Source organism: Rhipicephalus sanguineus, chromosome 6 (assembly GCF_013339695.2).
Source record: "Rhipicephalus sanguineus isolate Rsan-2018 chromosome 6, BIME_Rsan_1.4, whole genome shotgun sequence".
In the NCBI taxonomy this organism is placed as follows: domain Eukaryota; kingdom Metazoa; phylum Arthropoda; class Arachnida; order Ixodida; family Ixodidae; genus Rhipicephalus; species Rhipicephalus sanguineus.
The window spans coordinates 158,539,201-158,562,907 of NC_051181.1; the positions used below are offsets into that span (position 1 = coordinate 158,539,201).

Below are 23,707 nucleotides of genomic sequence, written 5' to 3' on the forward strand. Positions count from 1 at the left end.
CGCACTTGTATGCGCCGTTTTCCAGTTACTGATGCTCTCTCGATCGTGGCCCTGTCAGCGATCAGCCGTTTCTGATAAGGCAATCTTATCTTTTATCGAGGTGACTTGTCATTTGACGTTGCCGCATTTCATTGTTGCCTGGATACGAACGCATGACCGTCGTTGTTGCCTCTAGCAACTGAAGTGTTGCGCTGCTAAGCACGTGGATGAAGGTCCAGTTCTCGGCAGGGAGGAAGGAAACAGTTATGAGGGAGCATTGCGCAATGAGAAAGAAAGAAAGAAAGAAAGAAAGAAAGAAAGAAAGAAAGAAAGAAAGAAAGAAAGAAAGAAAGAAAGAAAGAAGTGTACGTCAGGCACGCGCATGACAAGCTTCGCTTGCCCCCATTTTCCCGATAGGGCAAGGGCTCCAGAACTTTTTTTGCTTTCGCAGTGCTGTTGAGGATTTCAGTTCACGTGCTGAGCCGAAGGCTGGAGGAAAAATTAGATTTGGATTGAATTTTTGAGAGTTCATGAGAAACATCTTCAATGAATTACCCAGAACTCGAACGCTTTCTTGTCTTTAGTATTGCATGATTTTTGCCACTCAGGTGCATATAATACAGAACTTTCTTTTCGTATAAAGAATTGACGTTGAAAGAGTTTGTAAAGTATTTCCCTATTCTGGAAAACATGAAGAGAAATATGTATTTCATATTCGAATCATATGTTGAAGATGTTAGCCTGGTTGATATCTTGCCTCCCTGTGACGATTGATAACTATGATATATGCAGGGGCCCTGCAAACACACGAATAAGACATGCGCTCGGAGACTGCATGCGCGATTCGTGAGTATAACTTGTTTCCAAAAAATGTGTGAGCCATGACTCCTGATTAAAGCGTCTCTAAAAAGCTCGCTGTCTCGACTTACCCATCGCGTTTAAAAGAAGGAGTGCAGTCTGGTTGAGTGGTGTTTGAACATGCGCTCCGTGCAAACAGACAGCAGCCGACGCGAATCAATTTAGTCTTTCTTCGCCGCTTCGCGCAATAAAAACCAAGATGGTTATATTTTCATTTCTCACCGCGACGAACTCGTCTTCGCAGTTGTGTATCTGCCTCGCCTAGTCCAGCAGAGAGCCTCGTTCACTTGAGCGATGTGCTGCATGAGCGTATCGGTTAACTCTCGTGAAACGTCCGATATATTGCCAGTCAGTAAACACGTTTGCGGGTCGTTGCTCCATGATTTCATTTCTGGAGGTCTGGGATGTGTTGCAGGCGCTCGCCGAGTGCGCGCTCCATGGTTATGGCGAATATTAACCGGACGCGGGGTCCGTGTCGATAGCTCGAAATTGCGCCACGGGCTGAAGCCGATGAGCGTGGATTTCTGAGAGAGCTTCTTCTGAAGGCGAAGGCGATGGAAGCCTCACTGTGGGCCCGAGAACTGTCAGGGTCTTGCGATGGAAGCCACAAAACTGAGCAGTTTCTCAGAAGGACGCAGAAGCAGAAAGGAAAAAAAAAGTAAACACACACACGCACGAAATATTGAGCTTTCTTGGGAAGACTGAGGACGCGAATATAACTTATGTGTAATAGTGCAGAGGGTAAAAAAAAAGAAAAGGAGAAAAATTACGATATTGAATTCCTGCGCAGATGTCGAGCGAACCGTCTTGTGTCAGGATGCATTTTATTGTAAGATCACGTATGGTAGGCGAATGCGCACCGACAGCAAGAATCTGTAGGATTTGCCGTGTGTCTGTATTTGCCTGCACAAGGGCAACACCTTATATGGAGAAGCGCATTTAGTTCACATCGCTGGGCCTTCTCAACATTCCGGTTGTCCCTCACATATTTTGTGAAGTTGGTGCTGATTCTATAGATCCGATCGAGAATGTCCGCTCGACTACGTCCGCGAAAAATGTTGAAAAATCGTTGTATATATCCCCCTAAAAAAACAAAAAAAGATCTAGGGGACGTTGGGCAAGTGAAATATATATATGTGCAGAAAAAATACTTAAATTAATTACAAGAATAGTGGGAAGTTTTGTTCATTACGCCTAATTTGGGGCTCCAGGCGGTTTTCAGAAACCTTCGCTCCAGAACCATCGATCACATCAATATCGCGTTTTTTCCCCTACTTGTATTATCGTTTTTTCTTTCCTCTTTATTTTCTTCGTGACTTGCTTTCTTACCATGCTGATATTTCGTAATAGCGTTATAGACTTGTGATGACATTGTTTTGTAAGTCCTTTTTTTCGGGTTTTTTTTTTCAGCTAAGAATTTCGTTTTAGCCGGTTCCTTCAGCGGGAGAGCTTCCCACATTTCACGGATAACGAGTAAGAAAAAGGCCGCACAAAGATGAAGCTCGATCACAAAAACAAAATATGTGCAAATTCGATACACATTTTGAATTCTGTGAAGCGAAGGTTTAGCGAAGCGGATAATTAAATGCTGTGCGAGTAATGATGATGCCCATAATTTATTCCGTGATACACGCATGACAGCGTTTGCCGTTTGAAAATTACTAAGTGTATCGAGGCGCAGTACTTTGTATAGTTGTGAATCATGCGTACTTTTTTGTATCAAGTGCAAGCAGTGTGTATCAATTTGCTCTATGTATGTACAACAATTCAGCCAACGTCCTTTCGGCTTGCTCTAGCATTCTTGAAAGTTCCCCGGCTTCATACTTCAACTGCAACTCAACCCCAGAAAACACAATACAACGCTAAGTTCTTTCTCTTTTACTGTAGTGCCTGGTCGCTGCGCTTCTATTCCTGCGATTAAAGAGATTTAAGTGATTTAAGCGATTACATAGTTTAAGAGTTTACATTTTGTGGTTTCACTTCGACTCGAACATATTGAGGCGGGAAGGATGCTTGTTCGGCCAACTTGTCGTCGCAGGAACCACCAAAGACCTTCACTGAAACACAGTTTCTTCCGTAGATCGCGGGACGTTGGCGGCGTTGTGGTCTACGCGTTGCAGTTTGACGAGATTATAACTTCTAGTCGAAGACCGCATGGATACGACACTTCGTCGACATCTGAGGTAAATTTGTTGGCAGAATTTCTCGCACGGCGAAATTATACCGTGCAAAAATAGTTCGGAGAACTGTGTTCGATGGATACCTCACCACTGCTGCCAGTTCTCTTGGGTTGAGAGTAATATCATCCATTATATACATGTTCACTGTCACGTAATTTTCTTTACTTTAACCTTTGTGCCTCGTACACACATGTACACTCATTAGTCACGACATCAGGGCTTCTATGCGGCTTTACTTCACACTTCCAGTGGTGTCTTTCTTTTCGTTTCTTTTTTTCTTTTTTCTTTTTTGTCCGTCTAGGTCGCTATTCCAGGCATCAATTCCGCCCGTTCTGACCAAATGTGATAGAGGCGAGAACAAAGCGCGGTTTGGAAGCTGGGCGGGCGCGCAAGCTTAGAGTTGGGCAATTCTCGGACGACGAGTGTTGTGCCTCGGTGAGGAAGAAGTCCTCGTTGCGCACTTACAATGAGAGAGAGAGAGAGACAAAGCAAAAAGACAGGAGCATGCTTAGAACGAAACACCTTATTTAATTATGCGGGTCCTAGGGGTCGCAGGACGAGACGCTGTGGGCCGGCACGGAGTCCTTTCTCTATCGCAATCAGAGGGGCACCTCTCCATTTCTCGCTCATGAATGTTGCCCGATTCAATTATGCCTCGAATGCAGTGGCGAACCTAAGGAAGTGCGAGGCACTTAAGCAGTAATGCGTGAGAGGCGCAGTGTTTCCCGTTTCCCAGCGGGCAAAGTGCTGACGTGTTAAATCAATGGCGTTTTCGTTCTTCTTTGTGGGCATTTTTTTTTTTCGCCGAAAAAGCGTGGTCTTGTATCCCTCGGTATACACCAACAGTTCTACGACTTTCATCACTCTGAAAGAGAACAGGAAAACTCTACAAGCGTTTGTGAAGACTCTGTATACGTAGCAGTGAATTGCCCGAAGATTAATGCTGCATTTGCACGTAGGGCTTTGTTTTCTTGCTTCACTGAAGTTGCTCTGCGTGCACGCCGCGGTGTACTCGTTCAGGAGACTTCGTCAACTCACTCTCGCGGGAGGAAAAAAGAATATCTAAATAATCGATAGAGGTGGAGAAAGAAGACAGGAAGTGTTGCAGGCCAATGTGTCGCACAAAACGCTCTAAAGCGTGGCCTCCCGTGGTGACGATGTAGTTACATCAGTGCTGTTGAATTACCTTTCCCGAGAGACAGTTCTCGGCGAAGTGGCGAGCGCAGCGCTGAGTGAGAGTCCTTTCATACAATACTGCGCAGAACTTTACTGATATTTTTTGTTGTCATCACAATGACCCGCACTCTTGTAGCCTCGCTGGAATTGCTACTCCCAGCGTCGCCTTTCAGCAGAGTTTAAGAAACATTAAATATAGGCCTAACTCCTGTGTCGTTGAGCAGGGGCGTAGCCAGAAATTTTTTTCAGGGGGGGGGGGCTTCAACCATACTTTATGTTCGTGCGTGCGTTTGTATGTGTGCGTGTACATGTATACGCAAGCAAAATTGAAAATTTTCGGGGGGGGGGGAGGGATTTGACCCCTCCCCCCTTTGGCTACGCCCCTGTCGTTCAGTACATCATCATTGAACGCGCAGCGCGGGACGGGAGGGAAGGCGGCGCACAGAGCGTTGCGGAATAGGTCACGTGCCCGCAACTTGTGATGCATGGTTGTGATGCATCTAGCGCACGACGCCGTAATTGTTTTTTTTTTTGTGCGTGTGGTATGAATATACCTTTCATACCATTAGTGTAAGACAATTCGCTTGGTGTATCGTACTGGGAGTAAGGCTACGCAAGCATCTAAAAAGAAAACATACTAAACCGTGGAGGAACGAAAAAATTAGTAGGAAGCATTGCGGCAATGCGAATGAAGAGTGTACAGCGTCGGTCTAACACGTGACCAAAACGTCAGAGCGCACGGTAGGTTTTAATACTCCCGGTTGAGTTCTGTTTTTGCACCTCCTCCGTGAGCCGGCCGGTGTGCGCCGAACGAGCGCACCAAACACCAAAGTCTCGGCAAATCTCATGTCTTGCGTGATATTGACGAAATAAGTCACGTGTTGGTCCGACACCGGAGCGTTCGCCTGCCAAGGCTGGCTGCGTGACGTAATGTTCCCTTCCAAGTTTTTCTTCCTCCATGTACTAAGCAATCCATCTCTCTATCTCTCTCATCTTATTTTCTCCATAACGATCTTGTTTTCATTTGTTTCTGGTGTTTCTATCGGCTGCAGTTCGCTGTGTCGGGTCTGATAAGCAGTAGTCTCCAGCATGTAAACAAATCCGGTCACAGTCTTCGTTTCTTGAGGCAGAGAATGAGCTTAATCGGCACCGCCGCATATGCTGTGACTAGGGCGGAAGGGGATGCGCCTAAGGCGGTGGCTGTCGTGCAGGCGTGGCAGCTATCAACGGCGCTATGGGCGACGGCGTCCCGCTATTTTTAGAGTATCTATACAGACGACTTCAGATGCTGTCATGCGGGAACACGCGCACATGCTCTATAGGCAGGGCAATGCAATCACATCCACTCTCTCTTTGCCTAATACCGTGCAACGAAGGAGGGAAAGCTGCAGTAGTTGCGCTAGATGAACTGGACAAAACTCGCAAGAAGAACAAAGGATTTGTGGTTCACGTGCAGCCTTTTCGGAACTACGTCTATGCTGGCGCTTATCAAATTTTACGCATCTGGGCCTGAACATCGTGCCTGTACGCAGAAGATGCCACCATCTGGGTAACACAGGGATGTGACGGCCAAATCGAAAAAAAAAAAAAAACGCTACAGAGAGCCATGGACAAGGTTCAAAGTTTTTTAGAGGACATGGGCCTTACCTGCTCCGCTGAGAAATCGGAGCTACTAGTCTACGAACCTACGCGCAGAGGTCGCAAACCCGAAGAAAACGAACAAAACGGAAATAACGCAGAGGGAGAGATACCGCTGACAACCTCGGGAGGAAACGATACGTAACTATGCTAACGGCCGGGTCTCCCGAGAGGCACTGCGAATCCTAACGAATTACAAGCAAAAAATCCGAAGCAAAAATGATACTTTCGTTATATGGACCCACGTGCACACGCGCACACGCACACACACACACACACACACACACACACACACACACACACACACACACACACACACACACACACACACACACACACACACACACACACACACACTCCCCGCTGACCGATAATGAGGCGGCACACGCGGCGGCTCGAGAGCTCCCGAAACGAGCCGATGCGAACGCCGACGCCGCTCCGACCGAGGTCCCACGCGAGGAAGAGTGGGAGTGGGAGGAACTTATGACTAGCTACAATGAAATAACGCAGCGCTACAAGCTAGGAAGACGCAAATACCCACCATCACCCAACAGATTAAATAAAAAGCAGGCAGTTGCGGGGCGACAGCTGCAAACACTCACCTACCCAAACCCAGTTACCTTTCGTCTCTGTTACCCTGACCTCTATTTGACAGACAAATGTAACATGAGCGATGAAAGCGCAGCACTGGGCCACTTACCATGGGAGTGCTCGAGCTTAGACGACAAAGCACACAGAAACCACGAGGAGGCAGTATCGAAGCGCAGGCCGCGCTAGGAGGAGGCTCTGCTAAGAACTGTATAGGCCGTCCAGCGAGCCGAGGAAGCCGCCCGAGCCCAAGGGCTCGCGGCCGATGCCTAGGCCGGGGCTGCGGCCCAACCCGAAACAACTTCACTGGACTTTATAAATAAAGTTATTTCATCATCATCATCTCGGCTCATGTGGGACGTCAGTGAATATTTGAGAGTGGGCGAGTGCGGAGTGACTGAGATGCGGGCGCCGCGATACTTTTCGTTTCGTCTCTCAACCTGCATGGCCCCTCTCTTCGTGGGACGAGATGAATTGCGCGTGCGGGCGTGGGCACAGTCTGGAAAGGAATCCAACGGGGCTTTTCGTCGCCACTAGCTGGACCGAGGCTAAGCGACAGATGGGGACGGCGAATGCAACGGACGCGCGGCGGGCTATGTATAGGAGCACGGCGCTGCAGGTGAGCGCACAGCAGTAGCAGCAGCAGCAGCAGTAGGCGGGAAATGGGGCAACAGCTTGCATGCCGCCCTCGCGAGGACGATGCACTCCGACGGCGAGTGTCGGATATGTGCGCAGGCAGGCAGGCGGAGTCGGGGTCATGGGGTCGCTCAGCTATTTGGTGATGCAAATGATGAAACGTGGGGTAAATGAAATGCAGCTCGAAGGCGCGCTTGCTGGCACAGAATTACGCACCCTTGCGTTTTCGTCCAGTTTGGAGACCTGTCGGGCAGAGAAGGCAAGCTTCAATAGGTATGTTGCCGCGAATAGGTGAGAAAGAAAATCATGCTCTTCATCAGCTAGAGCTCATAAATTCAAGAGCTTATGTGGTTTTCTGGGCTCGCGTGCTTCGTTTTCTGCGTATGCTGTGAAGCACTCAGTTATTTCACCCGAAAGTAACGGACTTGAGTGCGTGACTGTAGAAACACTTCATGCCGAACTCATCACTCTCTCTCTCGTTCACTCCCTCCTTTCCTAGGCACTTGTAGAATGCGTGGAGCAGCGTATTGGAGTACTGATAATCTCCGCGCATTTCCTGGAGGCGAAAACGCTAGAGGCCCGTGTACTTAGATTTAGGTGCACGTTAGAGAACCCCAGGTGGTCGAAATTTCCCGAGCCCTCCACTACGGCGCCACTCATAATCATATCGTGGCTTTGGGACGTTAAACCGGAGATATTATTATTATTATTATTATTATTATTATCCGTATATTTCCTTCCCTCATTATCTATAGGTACTTCCTTCCAGATTTCGCGCGTGCACGTATGTATGTATGTATGTATGTATGTATGTATGTATGTATGTATGTATGTATGTATGTATGTATGTATGTATGTATGTATGTATGTATGTATGTATGTATGTATGTATGTATGTATGTATGTATGTATGTATGTATGTATGCGCGTACGCTCATGGAATGCTGTAGTAAACGAATGCAATCACAGAGGAGGAGCAGGAGCAGGAGAAACATTTATTTGGCCGCATGTACACGGAGCTGAAGTTCAGCGTGCGAGAGTCCACTGTTAGCCAAGAGGAATGACGACTGTATGGGTATACATGCCGTACACCTATAGGCCTGATGGCGAATCTAAGCTCGTTCGCAATACTGAATAAATTCAAAACAACGAAAGTACGAAACACGCGTGCGCAGTCTAAGCCCTTCGCCTCCCTTTTCTTGTGCACATGCGACGGCTTGACTCTGCTTTACCTCGTTTTTCCTGCAATTATTCTTCATCTATTGCTCTTGTCTGCTATGACCTCATTTCCGCTGCAACTGCCGTACTGTTCTCTAGACCCAATTTCTGCATAGCCCTGAATGTCAACCTGCCCAATAGGTAAACAAGTTATTCCGCATGCCCTTCATGAGAGAGCGCACCTACGTTTTTTTTTTTTTTATTCTCGCATATAGTAGCACTTTCTCTCTTATGCTTTCTTCTGAATATCGGTAATATAATTCGACAAACCATGCGTTCGCTTGCATTACGGCTTGTATTTTTGATGTGCTACAGCTAAAGACCAAATCTTGTTGCTGTGCTGTGGAGGACGAAGCTTGCGTGGAAAAACCTGAAAGTTTCACCGAAATGCTCCTACGCGAGCTTCAATACTAAGTTTGCTCAGCGCGAACATAAGAAAGCAAGACAAAAACGACGTACTACGTGGACTGGTGCTGACTTCAATCCGATTTTACCAAAGCTGTTGGAAGTCAGTTCAAATGCCTTTTCTAAAAGTGCAGTTTGAAGTCAATGCCTATAGTCTACCTTGTGTTCCTTTTTGTCTCTGTTTATATGCGCTGCACGAACCTATAGTGCAAAAGAACACGTAGCAACTAGCCCGTCAGCGAGTTCTTACACAAGTTCCACGCGCTTTATTGTGCATAGGTGGATGGGAAGTCGGAATTGGGAGGGGGGGGGGACTATGCGTACGGTAGCAGTTTTCCTTATTCTGATGCTGCCATGCATGTCACGCGTTCCTTTTTGTTGTTCACTTATTCTCTGCTTTCAATTTCAACCTCTTCTGGCACGCTTGCCGACGTGCTCATGTGCGGCTGCATAACTTAATCGAGCTAGCGTTTCTCTCTCTCTCTCTCTCTTTCTCGCCCTCTTTCTCTCTCTCTCTCACAGAACCAACCACACAACCGCATCCGCATAGGTGTGGAAACGAGTTTTCGTTGTCACGTCGGTGCGTACATAATCGCGCCTGTGCAGTGAGGTTCAGTGATGCGGTTCCAGCACGTCGGCGAAGTTAAGCTGAACCTGGCGCGTGCGTTAACGTCACGTTCGGGAAGGCCAAGGAGGCGCTTCTCTCACGCTCACCGAACGTGACTCGCTAATGGGTCTAAAGCGGGGGACAGACGGGTCCGATTTTCCATGCGATCCGACGGCCGACGCCGCGGTGGGGGAGAGGGAATGGTGGCTGTACGATGCTATGAAAGGTCACCATTCCGGTTTCCCCTCCGCCGTGTCGGACGTCGAATCGCATGAAAAATCGTACCGTCTGTCTCGCCCTTAATGGGCCGCTCACATTAGGGCCCCTCATCCGCGTGATATACTGACCAAAACCCTGGTAAGCACTATTTACGTGCAAAGCGGGCGTCAGCGGACGAGGACTCGCAATGAGAGAATATTTCGCAATTAATAAATCTCGCGATGTCCCTTGCGCCCCAACATCGGCGTTGAACAGCGGTTCTTTGGTGAATGCCAATTCGACAAGGGAAAAACCATGTACTGAGAGCGCAGTGTAATAAGATTTCGATGACACACTACAGAATTCCAGGTGCTGGAAATTATTCAACGTCTCCTTGATACATTTAGAAAATAGAGCGAAAAAGTTGAAGTATTTTCTTTTATTCAAGCATTCAAGTATTCGAGTATTATTCAAGTATGCAGCGCTGTGTACTGCTACAGGGGCAGTAAGCGCGACCTAGAGTCAGTGCCCGTCATGTAGCACGTCATGTGAGCCGGCAGCTGCTGTGCTCCTCGATACGCTTTTTTTTTACTTTAATTCTTTATCCTTTATTAATTTCTCCTTTTGTGCGCTGCTTCATCAAATATCATGGCTGCCAACTAGCGCATCAGTACATATTAAACAAGAAAGGAGAAAGGACACCGCGCTTCCCTCGACTGGCATATATTGAGCATACAATTGCAATGGTTTTAGCGGGTATTCACATTAGCGGCTGTTAAAAGTGTTTGCACGATGCGTAATGAGGGTGAAGCATCAAGGGCTCGTTTCTTTGTGACACACATCCTAATGAAGCCAGCAGATAATGAAGCGAAGGAAGGCATATACGGTGCATTATTCGTAGTTTTTAACTTTAGTGTAGTAATTAATTATGACATAAATGGAAGTTAAAGTGAACGAAAGAGGCGACTTCGACAGGGAGCGAACTTACAACTTTCGTCGATAGGCAGCGATCCTAGAACCTTCGGATGACGCGTTCGATGCTCTACCAACTGGCGGTCGTCTCCCCCGTCCACTTTATTGGACATTTCTGTGCGTGTATAATCCTGGGATTGTTAGCCAGCGTCACTCGTAGCCACGAGGGCGAGTGTGGAACACTCTTTCTGTCAGCTGGCGTAACGCAACACGTGATCTTTTTACGAGCTGGCAGCTGACCAATAAACCCTCGCATGCTGCCTAAAGGCATGAAATCTGCCTGGACGAAACTCTCGCTATGAAAGAACGAAAGAAGGGAATAAACCGCGGGGCTTGCTTCTTTATTAGGCACAAGCTAATGAAGTAACACCCAAGTGTAACACATAAGTTGGTTTATCGCTTTTATTGCCCCGTGGCGGCAGGTATAAGTAGATCTTAGAAGGCAGGTATTCGGCCGACACCTCCCCAGGAAATTGCATTTCGAGGAATAGCTTGCTTCCCAACCTTCTGCCACAAGCAGGCACAGTGGCCGAAGGTAATGTATGCGCATTGTAAGGAGCTGGCTGGTCTTGTAGAGTCTTCCGTTGAATTGCTATGCCGACTAGTTTGCCTAGCTTCCTCAAAAACGAGAAAGTTCTTGTCGATGCTGCAGTACAGTGGCGGGAACTCCATCGCTAATGCGGAATAAGTTAACAATGGCACATCTGCAGGAAACCTCAATAATTCCGCACATTACGCGATGTGATTTAGTGTTCTGTTTAAATTTTTGATCGCCAGTGCAAGAAATTTTAGTTACAAAAAGAGAGGCGAGCACGCGTGCCCTTTTCATTTCCTTCCTTGTCGTCCACCATCGCTTTCGCGCAGTGCGTGAGGTATGTTCAACCAACAGGCCGATGCTTTTATGGACTTTAACGTCCCAAATGAACTCAGGCTTTGAAAGACGCCGTAGTAGAAGGCTCCAGATAGTATACGGGCCCCTAGCATTTCGCCTCCATCGAATTGCGATCGCCGCGGCCGAACCCGCGTCAGCAGCCGAGCACCGTAACGACTAGGCCAACTAGGCCACCGCGGCTGCTCCAACCAACTGGCCGAAGTTCACACCCTATTCAAGAGAGCCACTTGCAACGGCGACGTTCTTGTTATATAAGTTCCAAGTCCGCAGAGACCAACTGGCGTAAATGCAATCCAGAACGTATTTTACGGGTGCTTTCCGTTGACAAGGCTGCCCCCCACCCTCTTTTTTATTTTCATTATTATTAAATGTGTTTAAGGAGAGGCTGGTGCCTGTATAGGCATGGCTCCGGCTACTTCTCTTATATAATAATTTGCATCGTGAAGTTGTCAATAGCCATGTCCCACACTCGCCGCCATGGCTGCGATCGGCGCTGACTAACACTCCTAGGTTTAAATACACATATGTACCTTCTAAAGTAGACGGGATTCTCTCGGTGGATTTCATGCGTGGTGGTTGCGTCGTCCGCGATGCTGAGTCTTCTCCGCCTCTCGCCGATCGTCGTGCCGCTGCGAACGGTTTCGTCGTCCGCTACGCCGTGCACCTCGGATTGAGTTTCGACTCTCTGTGATGTCCGTGCCTCTGGCCGATCGTCGTGCCGTGACGGTTCCCACGTCAGCCAAGCCGAGCGCCTCTCACCGATTAAGGCCCGCCTTTCCGTGATGCCCTCGTGCTCCTGCTCATCGTGCCCCGTCCATGAACTCCGCTGACAGGATCCCCCACTCCTACTCTTTCCTATTACTCTTTTAATCCCTCCTTATCCCATCCCCCTGAGAGCTACTGCTGAGGTGTCATCCATGAGATAGACAGTTGCGGGGCTCTCATTAATCTTCACTTCCTGTATTTTTTTTTATTATTAAGAATCACTCCCCCCCCCCCCCCCCCCCCCCCCCCCAAGTAGACGGGGGGATGACCGCCGCCGTAGCTCAGTGGTAGAGCATTGGACGCGGTATTCGAAGGTCGCAGGTTCGGTCGCTGCCGGTGGCAAGTTATCTTTTCGTCCACTTTACTTTCTACACATTTATATTCTAAATACTGCAGATAACGTCCCCTATATACTTCCCTTGGCATTATTGTCTGTTAGTTCTATTACTATTGTGTCTAACAAAGAAAAAACGAGCCCTTAAAAGTCATCTTCTTTCCTTCACAAATCAATACAAAACTTGTGCACGAAGATCTCCATTCACAACAACAATGTTCACACCTCATAAACAATGCGTATTAAATGTTCACACACAAGAAACATCCACGCTCTACAGAAGAGTTTGTGAGCCTTCTTTTAATAAGGAAGATTGATGTTGCCGGGGCGTTTTCTCAAGTCTGGAAGCAGCGGCATGCTGTCAGCGGGCACGCATACTTCGCTCGATGTCTTCTGGGCATCGGTCTTTCGCACGCGTTGTTTGACACTCGCTTGCGACGCAACAACGTTTAATTAACGTCACTTCACGTATCTGCGACGTTATGCTTTAGTAAATATTTGCTAACGTGTGGCACCGGTATTTGACGATCCATGTAAACATCCGCTCAAGAAAAGACAGTCTTGACGGGGAAGCGCTTGGCTGACATCGTTATGCAATGAAGTGAGGCTGTTACGTAAAGGCCAAATACGTTATATAAACAATTTCGTTTAGATTTATTGCTCGTGGTTGGTCCAGCGGCTAATGTCGTCTGGAACTTTTTTGCGCTTATTTATTGTAGCTTTAACTGCATCAAACGTGACTGCATGTTTTATTGCCCTTTTGGTATTGTTTTGAATACGTCTTGCGGTGAACACGCGTTTTCGGGCGTTTTATTGAAGCACTAAACGGGGTTTGAATCTAATGAGTCTGGCTGACGCCGTGAACCGAAACGTCATTTCAAGCAAGAAGCGAGAGGCAACTTTTTCTTTTTTTTGTCATTGTACAAGCAGATGTTGGCGCACATATAAGGTGCTGGCTGCGCAGCTCTCAGAGGTGTCGAACATAGAGCATACAGGGTCCGAAATTTACTCAAAAAACAGCGTTCTCCCAGTAACACCAGAACGTAAGAAATACGCAGCAAATACAGTATACAACTTGGATAACACAATGACACCCCAATATGACTCTCAAAAATACATACTAACGTCCACTTAATGACGTTCTGAAGTCGGCAACCACATCAGGTGTACACACTCGCTATATAGTTCGCGGCGCTTCGAAAAGACTATACATCGTAGGATATGAATGAACGCCTTTCCGCTTTTTTCTCTACGAGAAACATTTAGCTGGGCATTTACATAGAGCGCTCCGAGCACATATACCAAGAGAGAGAGAAAGGGCGAAGGGGCAAGGAAAGTCAGCGAGGTTAACCACACGCGCGTCCGGTTTGCTACCCTGAACTTGAAAGAATGGTTTGGAAACGCATGACTACAGCGACCATATACCTACGCGCAAAAACGCATTGAGCTGGCGTGCACCACTGCTTCAATGTTACGGATCTAACGGACTCAACAAGGCGAGGCTTCACATTCAGAAGTGACGTATAGGCATGCTTTTAATGGAAATGCCCAGCGCGTTGCTCTTACTACAACTAGTATTTCACAATGACGGCTTTATGATAGTGTTCTGTATGCACACTCCATATAAGCGAGTTTTACGAAATTGACGTCGCGTGGATACAAACATAGGTTCAGACCGCATTTCAATATAAATCACGAGCAGACATTGTTATCGCTGGCTTGGCATGTTTCGCATTAAGGTGATTTGCGACTACTAATGGAATAAGCTGTGGTACTTGTAAATTAACTCGTTACGAGATTAGTGCGAGTGGCCGAACGTTTCAGCAATAACGAATCGTTGATCTGAAATGTTAAGTAAGAAGGCATTTACTTTTAACTCGCATTGAACACCAGCATGGAGGTACTGCGTCTTAACTGGTAGAAAGGAATAGATTAGCTTATATGCAAGTGCCACTGAAAAGATTAAGCAAGCATGAACCCGAAATGTCATGCATACGCATAAAGTAACAATTATAATCAATCGTGACGTGCACGCACGTGGCATCTGACGCGAATAATCATCGGCAGCGCATATGCCACGTGCAGCAGCTGTCGATGGAATGTTCCTGTTTTCGCAGATGACCGTGTGCAAATGCGTTTCGAAATAAATAGTCTGCTGACACTCGCTTTCGCTGAATTTAATGTACGCGTTAGTGCGCTCCTTTGGATTTCTGCACTGAAAAGCAAGCAAGTGACCGCGGTGAGTATAAGTAGTGTATCAACTGGCTGCCTATACTGCATCACTCAAAGTGAAGGAAAGAAGATGACTTTTAAGGGCTCGTTTTTCTTTGTTAGACATATTATTAATGAGAACTAACAGGCAATGATGCCAAGGAAACTTTCATTGGCATTAACGTCTGTTAGTTCTCATTAATAATGTATCACACAAAGTTGCAATTTGGAGTATTTATTACCTGTAGCAATGTATATGCACGTATACCACAGATGTGTTTGCCTTTTCTCTGTTCTTTTCGTTGTTTAGAATATTCAGCGTCCCTGACGCTGGCCACTGAAGGCATTATGGAAGCGCACCGGCAGAGTATGTAGCTCCGCTTTCACGGCTTAAGTTCGTGGACTTTAGGCTGACGACTTTCGTTGCGCTTTCTTTTCTATTTTTTATGCCTACAGTTATGCATGCTGTGCTTGGCCAGCACGACACGTTAGCACTGAAAAGCCATCATGATCTTATGCAACAATTAAAAAAAAGCGTGAAAGAGAGCACTCAGCTGAATATCGACGATTTCCTGCATGGATGCAGCCGCCATGTTTGCTCGGTATCACTGCCACCTGTCGGTCGTTAAAATACGCGAATAGTGGTGCCTGTGTCCGTCCTATATTGCCCTGCATGTGTGCTTTCTTAACATCTTCACCACGTTAACTTTTGCCACGTCCCTCCTTTAAGCCGAAAAGTTCGGCACGAAAGACTAAAGAGCTTGCATGCACTACAGCGGTCAAGTGCGCTTCTTTATTATATGCAGTGTCGTGGCACTCAGCCCGCTTTTAACTCGCGAGCCGTGCGATCTACGTGTACCGCACGTTGGTGACGCATGTTAGGGCCTCGATAACGCGACGCACCTGGCCTCAGTGCGGCATAAAACTACGGGGTCTCTCGACCTGGCTCTCTCGACCTGGCGGTGCCCTCCGGGAAGTCGCTTGAGCATCGCCGCGCGTTTCAGGAAATAAAATAATGGAAGGTTCTTATCAGGAGCTAGCACACAATGGCCGAAGCAGTGCAGGAGCATCGGCGTGCTTTGTTAGAAGCGTTCATTTGGCGCCGACGATAGGGGCGACGGGGTTTAAGTGCACTTCCAGGCAATTCTGCTTGATTTCTCTTTGTTTTCCTTCTCTCTTCCTCTGCTGTGCTTGTTTTCTTAGTATATGACGAATCGAGGTGTGTTATCGCATGGGAGCAGTGCGCTGTGTACTCGTTCTCACTTAAACCAGCTAAGGCGAAAATGTTAGGTGTTGGCAATGCCGGAGCATAGCCTACTACGTATGCATATATCCTTTGCGTGTCGGATCCCCAGAAACTGTGGTAACTTATGAACGCGATATACAACCGTACAAGACACTTATTGATGCCAATATTGGCGACTTTTTATTTTTGTTTTTGTCAGCACCTAGTATGAGCAGTGTGAAGAATGCATTCGATATCTGGCACATAAGTGGCGACTCAGCCGTATATAGTTTCCAACGGCGACCCTTTCCCATCTTGTTTCCAATGGTCGACCAGGCACGTGACCTGCAGGAGCATATGGCCCAAGTCAGTTCCTTGCATCGTGGCTCTGTTTACGGAAGAAGACCGTCGCTCGTGCGTTTGTCAGTCGAGATAGCTCAATACGGTGAAGGCAAGCCATCAACCGTTTGCACGTTTATGTAAACAGCTTCGTGTTCGGCTCAACACGTGCCGGCAGCCTTGACGGGTGCCCGTATTTCCGCCGATAGAAGCTATGGGCATGGTGCGTGCCTGCTTACGCGGTGGTCCGTGCTGTGACATATCTGTGTACCTGCACACCGACTGGGCGAATCCAGCTGTCGCTTCCGTAGCGTGGAACGCGCTTGTTTGAGGTATAGCGTTGACTGTGACCGCGGAATGCTGCGAACACTGGTGTCATCTGTAGGATATCTCCATTTGTTTATTGCGCACGAAATAGTATATTGCGCTTTGTGGTGGGACATGTTTGCGCGAGTGCACGCCCGCTTTCTTAAGAAAGTATGTGCGGTAGGGCGTAAGTATGCACCGAAAAGTTTACGTGATAAGCTACGCGGCAAAATGTGAACTTCTTGGCCTGTTTTCGCAAAAGTGCCTTAGGCTAAAAATTTTCGGAAGAGAATATTTCAGGCAATCGCGATGCGGGACATATCACTAGCGAAGCCGGCTGGCAAATGGGAAGTGATTACAATTGTGTGCAATGGTATGAAGGTGTGCATACAGGCCTCCAAAGCAACGTCGAGCGGCGCCACTGCTCTTATCGCAACTGGGGGCAACCACGGCCACAAAACTGCCGCCCCCGCTTCCGCGCACGCGCAGAGCTCTCGGATTGCATCTGTGGTGCGTCATAATGTAGCTATTGCTGACTAGCAGTGCTCTGGGCCGAATGAGGAGCGCATGCGCGCACGTGTCCTTGCCGCCGCCGCTGGCAAGTCCGGCGACAAACCGCCTTCGCGGGCAGCGTCTGCCCCCAGTAATACGTAGCTCAGCCGCGCGAGTGTCGCGCCCAAACTTGAACGAGCACGGCACTCGGGCTATTAAAGACGAAACTCTTTATAGGGCGAACTTGTGCCCAGGAAATAAAAATTCACAGCATATCCACGGAGTGAATGATGATGAGTGGGCGAAGCTGCGGAGGTTCATCGGCAAACCGTGAATCTTCCGTGAATTCTGCCCAGTACATCATCACCGACGTGAGATCGGGCGCGTTTATACTAAAGGTTCGATGAGTTATGACGACTTGCAGCTCACTTTAATTTTACATGTACGCTGTGAACTTTCATTGTTTAGAAAACCATTGCTTTAGAGAACATCTGGCGTCTTTCGTTAAGCAGCTGGCGTCTTTTCGTTTTGCTTTAGAAACATCTGGCGTTCTTTCGTTTTGCTTTTACAAAACATCTGGCGTCTTTCGTTGGTTTATTTCATCAATCAACGGCGTTTTGAACAAAATTTTTATTGTTTAATCACGCACAGGAGAAATCTCACCAGGCACTACCTTGGAGGTAAAGAATGGCTGCTAATGGGAATGAGAGACAGAAGAAGTCGGCTTTTAGCTAACGCTGCGAATTTTTTATTGTTCAACAACGCACAGGAAAAATCTCCCACCGGCACCACCTTGGAGGTCAAAGCGTAAGACTAGTTACGCACTACGACTACGACTACGACTACGAGGGACGAACGGGTGCCGCCTTAAGGAGCTTCGCCCCTAAAATAAGTCAAAGTACAAGCAATACACGCTGTACACTGATAGCGGCGATCAGACGGTTGGCCGTTGGTATCCTGATCTGCCGTAAGGCGCGTCGGCATTTATACATGTGGCATCGAAGATTCCAACCTTATCGTAGGTGGCCGTGTTAGTTCCAGAATAAACTCTACTGTTCGCTCTGCGCGCTTAAGCTTCTCAGGAGATTCTAAAGTAATCTCGAAGGTGTCAGCACAAGGCAGTGATGATACGTGTAGCGGACCGGTTACATAAAAATAGAAAAAGAAGCCCGCGCGGCAATATAATTGCAAGATATGCATGCGTCACTTTATTTATAAATAGACATGGCTTACCCCGCCCCCTTAAGTAATACCCCCACCGGGGCTCTTTAAGGAAAATAAACCGAGCCGACCGACCGAGAACGTTTTGTGAGTTAGGCCCCCAGTCCGTTAATGCGCGGCGCTTCTCATTTAATGGATAACTGTCTAGGTCGCTGAAACTAGTAAAGACATATTTCTTATTGGCGATGATGCTTCCAGACTAAACGCGCATCTCAGCTCTTCCGCGAATCTCGCGTCCCGTAACCCTCCTTTGTTGCTGAGTGTGCCTCACGTGTAGTATGCTGTTGCTTGTCGTTCTTTTTTTAGTGAACGGAATTAGTGCTTGGCCAGGTGACCTATCCTGCAGCCTTTCGAGGTGGACGCTTGGGGCGGCTTAGACGTGCTAATTAGGGAAGGACGAAATCGCTGATTAGTCTCGCACCGGCCTTTCGGGGCGCTTCGTAAGACGATCAATGCCTGTCGTGTTCACTTACGGTGGAGCCCTATACGGAACGATCAATGTGGGCAACTCGTCACTATTATGCAAGGTCCACGGAAAAGCTGTCGAAACGGCGAGCTGTCGTGGACACAGCTAGAGGTCCTTCATATTGGCTGTCAGCATTGCCTCATCGCTGATGGTTCCACGAGGAGGCAATTAGCTAACGCAGATTTAATGACCTCGTCGAGGTGGTGCTCCAGAATAATACCACGGTAAAGGTTATCGCGGAGAAACAAAGCAGTGTTTCTTTTAGAAATAGGAAGAACAGTAACGTGGTCTAATGCAAGTTTCGCAAGTCATTAACTGTAATCAAGGAACCTCAGTAAGCTCGCTTCGCTTGTTATATCCTAAAATTCGCGCAATGAAGACTTCCTAGAGAAATCGAACGGCGTTAGTGGAAACCGCGGATAAACAAACGTCTATAGTTCTGCGCGCAGCATATCGCGCTCCGGCGTTCAAACTCCCCAGAAACTTTTCAAATTTCGCACACATACAAACGCACGCACGACCATACGTAAAAAGTGCCCCCCCCCCCCCTTTTTTTTTTAAAAAAAATCCTGGCTACGCGTCTGGGAAGCAGTATACATATTGTCACGTGGTCGTGACGGTGAAGAAGACTCGGAAATACGCAGCTCTTTATTTGGCCGAACTTGTGGCCGGGAAACGGAAAGTCAAACTGCAAGCAATCCACGATGTACACTGATAGCGGCGAACAGAGTGTCGGCCGTCGATAATATGACCTGCGGCAAGGCGCGTCGTCATTTATGCATGCGGCATCGAGCATTCGAGCCTCATCACTGGTGACCGCGTTAGTTTCTAGTTTCACAATGATCTCAACGGTTCGCATTTGCGCGCTCAAGCCTATAAGAAGATTCTAAAATAATCTGGAAGGTTCACAGACATTAGGGCACGGCTTGCGCAAGGCAGCGGTTACGCCGTGCAAGGCACTAGTTACATAAAAACACTAAAAGAAGCGCGCGTGGCAATAAGTGTATCGTGTCGTGGTTCTCATGCTTGTATTGTATTTTACATGAAATGTTCAATTGGGAAAAAGCCTGTAAAATCTCTGACGCTCTGTGATGCGCCCCGTGTTTAAAACAGTGTGTGTAGGTTCGGTTTCCATTAGCTCGCCGTTCACGTATTCGTCTGCCGCTCCAACGTGAAACGTTCATCGTGTAAATCGCTCTGTAGAAAGGAAACGCTTTTCACTCCCATGCAAGCAGTTCTGAAAGGTATACAATGAGAAACTCAGTCCTTACTGTCCTTACGCATGAAATGTCGCACACGGATTCTAGATGAAAGAAGCTAGCATGCCTCACGTTGCGTGTAATAGCATTTTGGCAGTCGGGGAGACAAAAGATGGAAACGCTTATACGAAGTATACAGCAGGAGGACGCAGTGCACACTCGTCAGAAGCGTGCTATGTTTGAATGAACTAGGACACCCATATGCAAATAGGACAGATGGGGATGCAGAAGAGGAGAGTGAGAACGTCGTGTTTCTGCACACTCAAAAAAAGGAAAAAAAAAACAAACAAACTCGATGTTAGAGAAGGCATGTTGGGAGTTTCGTAAAATACGTTTCCGCGTTTTCCATTAGCCGCCTAACTCTCTCGGTCTATTTACTGGAACAGTGGCGGTGGTGGTGCGAGAAAAAAAAGCTAAGCCAGTAAAAGCAGTTTATTGGCGCTGATGCCACTTTGAAAAACTTTACTGAAAGACCGTAGCTCAGTGTTGAGCTCCGAACAGTGAGTCGATTTTAATGCGTCTCGCGCGTCAGGGGATTTGTGGCACGTATAGAATGTTTAAACGAAAATCCTGACGTTTATTGCGGCGTAACGAGTTTGCTGCACGGCCGGCCGGGCTATCAAAGAAACGAAAAGTTACGCGCATCTAACGCGTGCGTCCACGAAATCTATGTTAAGCTGAAGCTCTAGCGAAGGTTTAGTGAGAACGGTTAAATGGATGCTTTGGCAAAACGCGGCGCTTACAAATTACTTCGTTTTCATCCGGTGCCACGGGTTAGCTCGTGCAGAATTACGCCCGGAATGCGAATGCCGAATCTGGCAGACTCTTCTCTATTCTCTATAGACACTCCCTGTTGTGAAATCACGCGGAGGCAGCATTTGATGTTCGACACAGCGATGACACGATGTCTAAAATTATTTGTCATGTTTGTCGAGGGGAGAATGATGACGGCAGATGTGTTCACAGTCATGTGACGAATATCTAAATGCATTTAAGGGTTATGTATCTCCGATATCACGATGTCACATGCGCATGTTCTAAAGGAATAGCACAAACGGATGCATACCCAGAAGCCCTGGAAAGGGGTTACGATAGCGTTGGAAAAAAAAAAAGAAACTAAAATCAATCAGGTTCCTGTGTTTTAAACATACCTGTCAGCGGCCGTTTCACGTGCGCGCCTTTATACTGTTGTTTATTGTTTTATTACGTCGAACAGAGTTGTGCCAATGCACTGACACTACTTTGCCGTTTGAAGTTTCACGCGATACAGATACGGGGCGGTTGTGATGCTTGTGTTTGTGTTTATGACGGGGATGCTTTCATGTAATTAGCCTTGCTGGCCTACTTTCGGCAGTTTGTTGTTACGCCTGTGTGACGCTATGGTGTGCACAAAGTGAAGAAAGTAATGCCTCGAATACTGAGATTTCTTACAAGCGAAGTTGCTGAGTGGTTCTTGTTTCTTTCTAAGCGGCTTAAAGGCGAATGGTAAGTGATGTAGCTTTGAATAAAAATATTCTGAACAAGCTAATAAGTAAGCTGTGCTCGATAGGGTCATGGTGTGCGTCGCACAGATGTCTGTACAATACGGACACAAAATACAAGTTGCAATTATTATGCATAATCTATAAAGATGTGGAATTTTATAACCGTAAAAAAAATTAGCAATAAGTGGAGAGATAAAGGAGTGATGTGCAATGAAGGCGGCTGTGTGGTGTGCGCGGAATTTGAAAAAAAAAAAAAAAAGATTGAGCGTCCGTTACAACGGCGTATGCTTGCCTCACTCTTTTCTGTTCTCTGGAATGTTATATGATCCGTTGAAGTAGGTATGTCTGTCACTGTAAACTATTCTTACAGCGAGCAGTGGAATTCCAGGAAGGAACCCATACGTTCTGCGGACTTCCATTTATGTACGACGTGCGTGAAACGAGTGATCATTCATGCTTATCATATACAATCCACGACAAAATTGCAGTTCGCCTACCATTATTCTATTATACTGCCTCGCAAGTGCATAGGACCTTGCAAAGAAAAAAAAATACCAGTGGTGAAATAAAGCAAAGTGTACGTGGTCAGAAAGAAGAAATAGCCTCGCGAGAGAAAGGACCTTTAGTATAAAAACTAAGCTAGACCAATGTAGAAGGGGCAATTCGTCATATGTCTATGTGCGATGTTGGGTTAGTTTTCCATCTATGTTTTTGTCTACGCGCTTCGCATAGGACGGAACATTCTGTGTGTCGCGTTGTTCCTGGCGAATAGCGTAGAGATGACGGCTGGCGAGAAATAAGCAATTCGTTCTGCGTCATTCAGCTGTGATTTATTTCTTGAAGTACAACGACGAGAGTTCTTTCAACAGAGTCGGCGCGCTCATTGGTTCGTGTATGCGCTCGTCGTGACTGTTCTTCTAAATCAGAATGATATACTGTTCCTCTTAGGTGAAACAACGAACGAACGCAAATGTAAGAATCAGTACTACGCCTCGTGCATTAAACACGTGTATATTTTCGTACAGAACAAAGAGCGTTGTCGGCCATTCCGTTGCGAGGAGACTCTACGCCACATCCTGTGCGACTGTCCGGATATATAATGTTCAGAGACAGTCACTGGCGTCCGTTATAGCGCCCCTTGACAGTAGAGAAAGAGAAATGTCTGTTGAAACAATTCTTGCATGCCGTCAACAGAAGACATCGCAGCTGAAGGCAACGAAGACACTGCTGAAGATTTTAAGAGAGACGAACTTGGACAAGCGGCTGTGACAGAACTGTCGCGTACCACGCAAGAGTGGCCGACTGTGATTGACTCTGTGTGTGCTTGTGTCATGTGCTACCTTTCTCTCTCTCTTTCCTCTCCATCTTTAAATCTCCCCCGCCCTGTCCCCATGTGTAGGGTAGCAAACCGGTTTTCCTAAACTGGTTAACCCCCCTGCCTTTCCTTCTCTGATATTTCTTCTTCTTCTTCGTACAGAACGCCTCAGGCGTGTCCCTCTCCAGCGATCACAGAACGGGCGCATACTTTGTTATTACTTTGATTTGACGTATATTCAAGCGTATATTTCTGTTCTCGAGTGCTTCTTCAACAGACTTCCGAATGGTCGAGATGGCTCCGCCTCATTCAAAAGGGCCGTCGACATATTTTATTATTTTGCGAAACTTAATCAGGAATAGAAGAATCAGGTTCACCTAGCGATTTATTACGACACCCGCCGGACTGTATTGCAGTTATTCAGCGGGGTCTTAAGTTAAATCGAAAGGCAGTCCCTTGAACCGGGTGTCAACGACGAAGTGAATATGCGAAACAAGTGCGCCATTCGTGCATTCCTCAAAGGAAATGTGGCTCGGAAATGAAGCGGACGCAGCGGGGCATGCGAAGGTATATATGGCTTATGCGTACTGCGCGGTTTTCGAAGCGTCATTCTTGTATAACGAAAGCCAACAAAAATGTTCGAATAAAAAAAAAAACTTGGAGGACGCTTGAGCTTCGCCTTCAAGAGTATTCAATAGTAGAACGCGATAGCGTAGTCGGGCCCCGTGCGCATCGCCTTCTCAACTGCTAGCATATAGCTTCGGTTCTCGGTGCATGCCTCAACTGTGCCGCAAAGGAACGAACGTCTGTGCGCGTAACATTGGCCGTTTCAAACTCTCCTAGAATGCCTACTGGAAGTACAGTTGCGCAGTGTCCACTACGCCATAATTATTCGTTTTGCGAATCCGCGAAGAGCGCGCTACGCGTCCGTAAGGCAACATGC

General features: G+C 47.2%; 1 protein-coding gene across 1 annotated transcript in view; it reads right to left on the minus strand.

Moving 5' to 3' along the window:
- The window catches only part of LOC119396884 (elongation of very long chain fatty acids protein AAEL008004), a 381,218-nt gene that overhangs the window by 140,272 nt on the left and 217,239 nt on the right, over positions 1-23,707 (minus strand). The window lies entirely within an intron of this gene.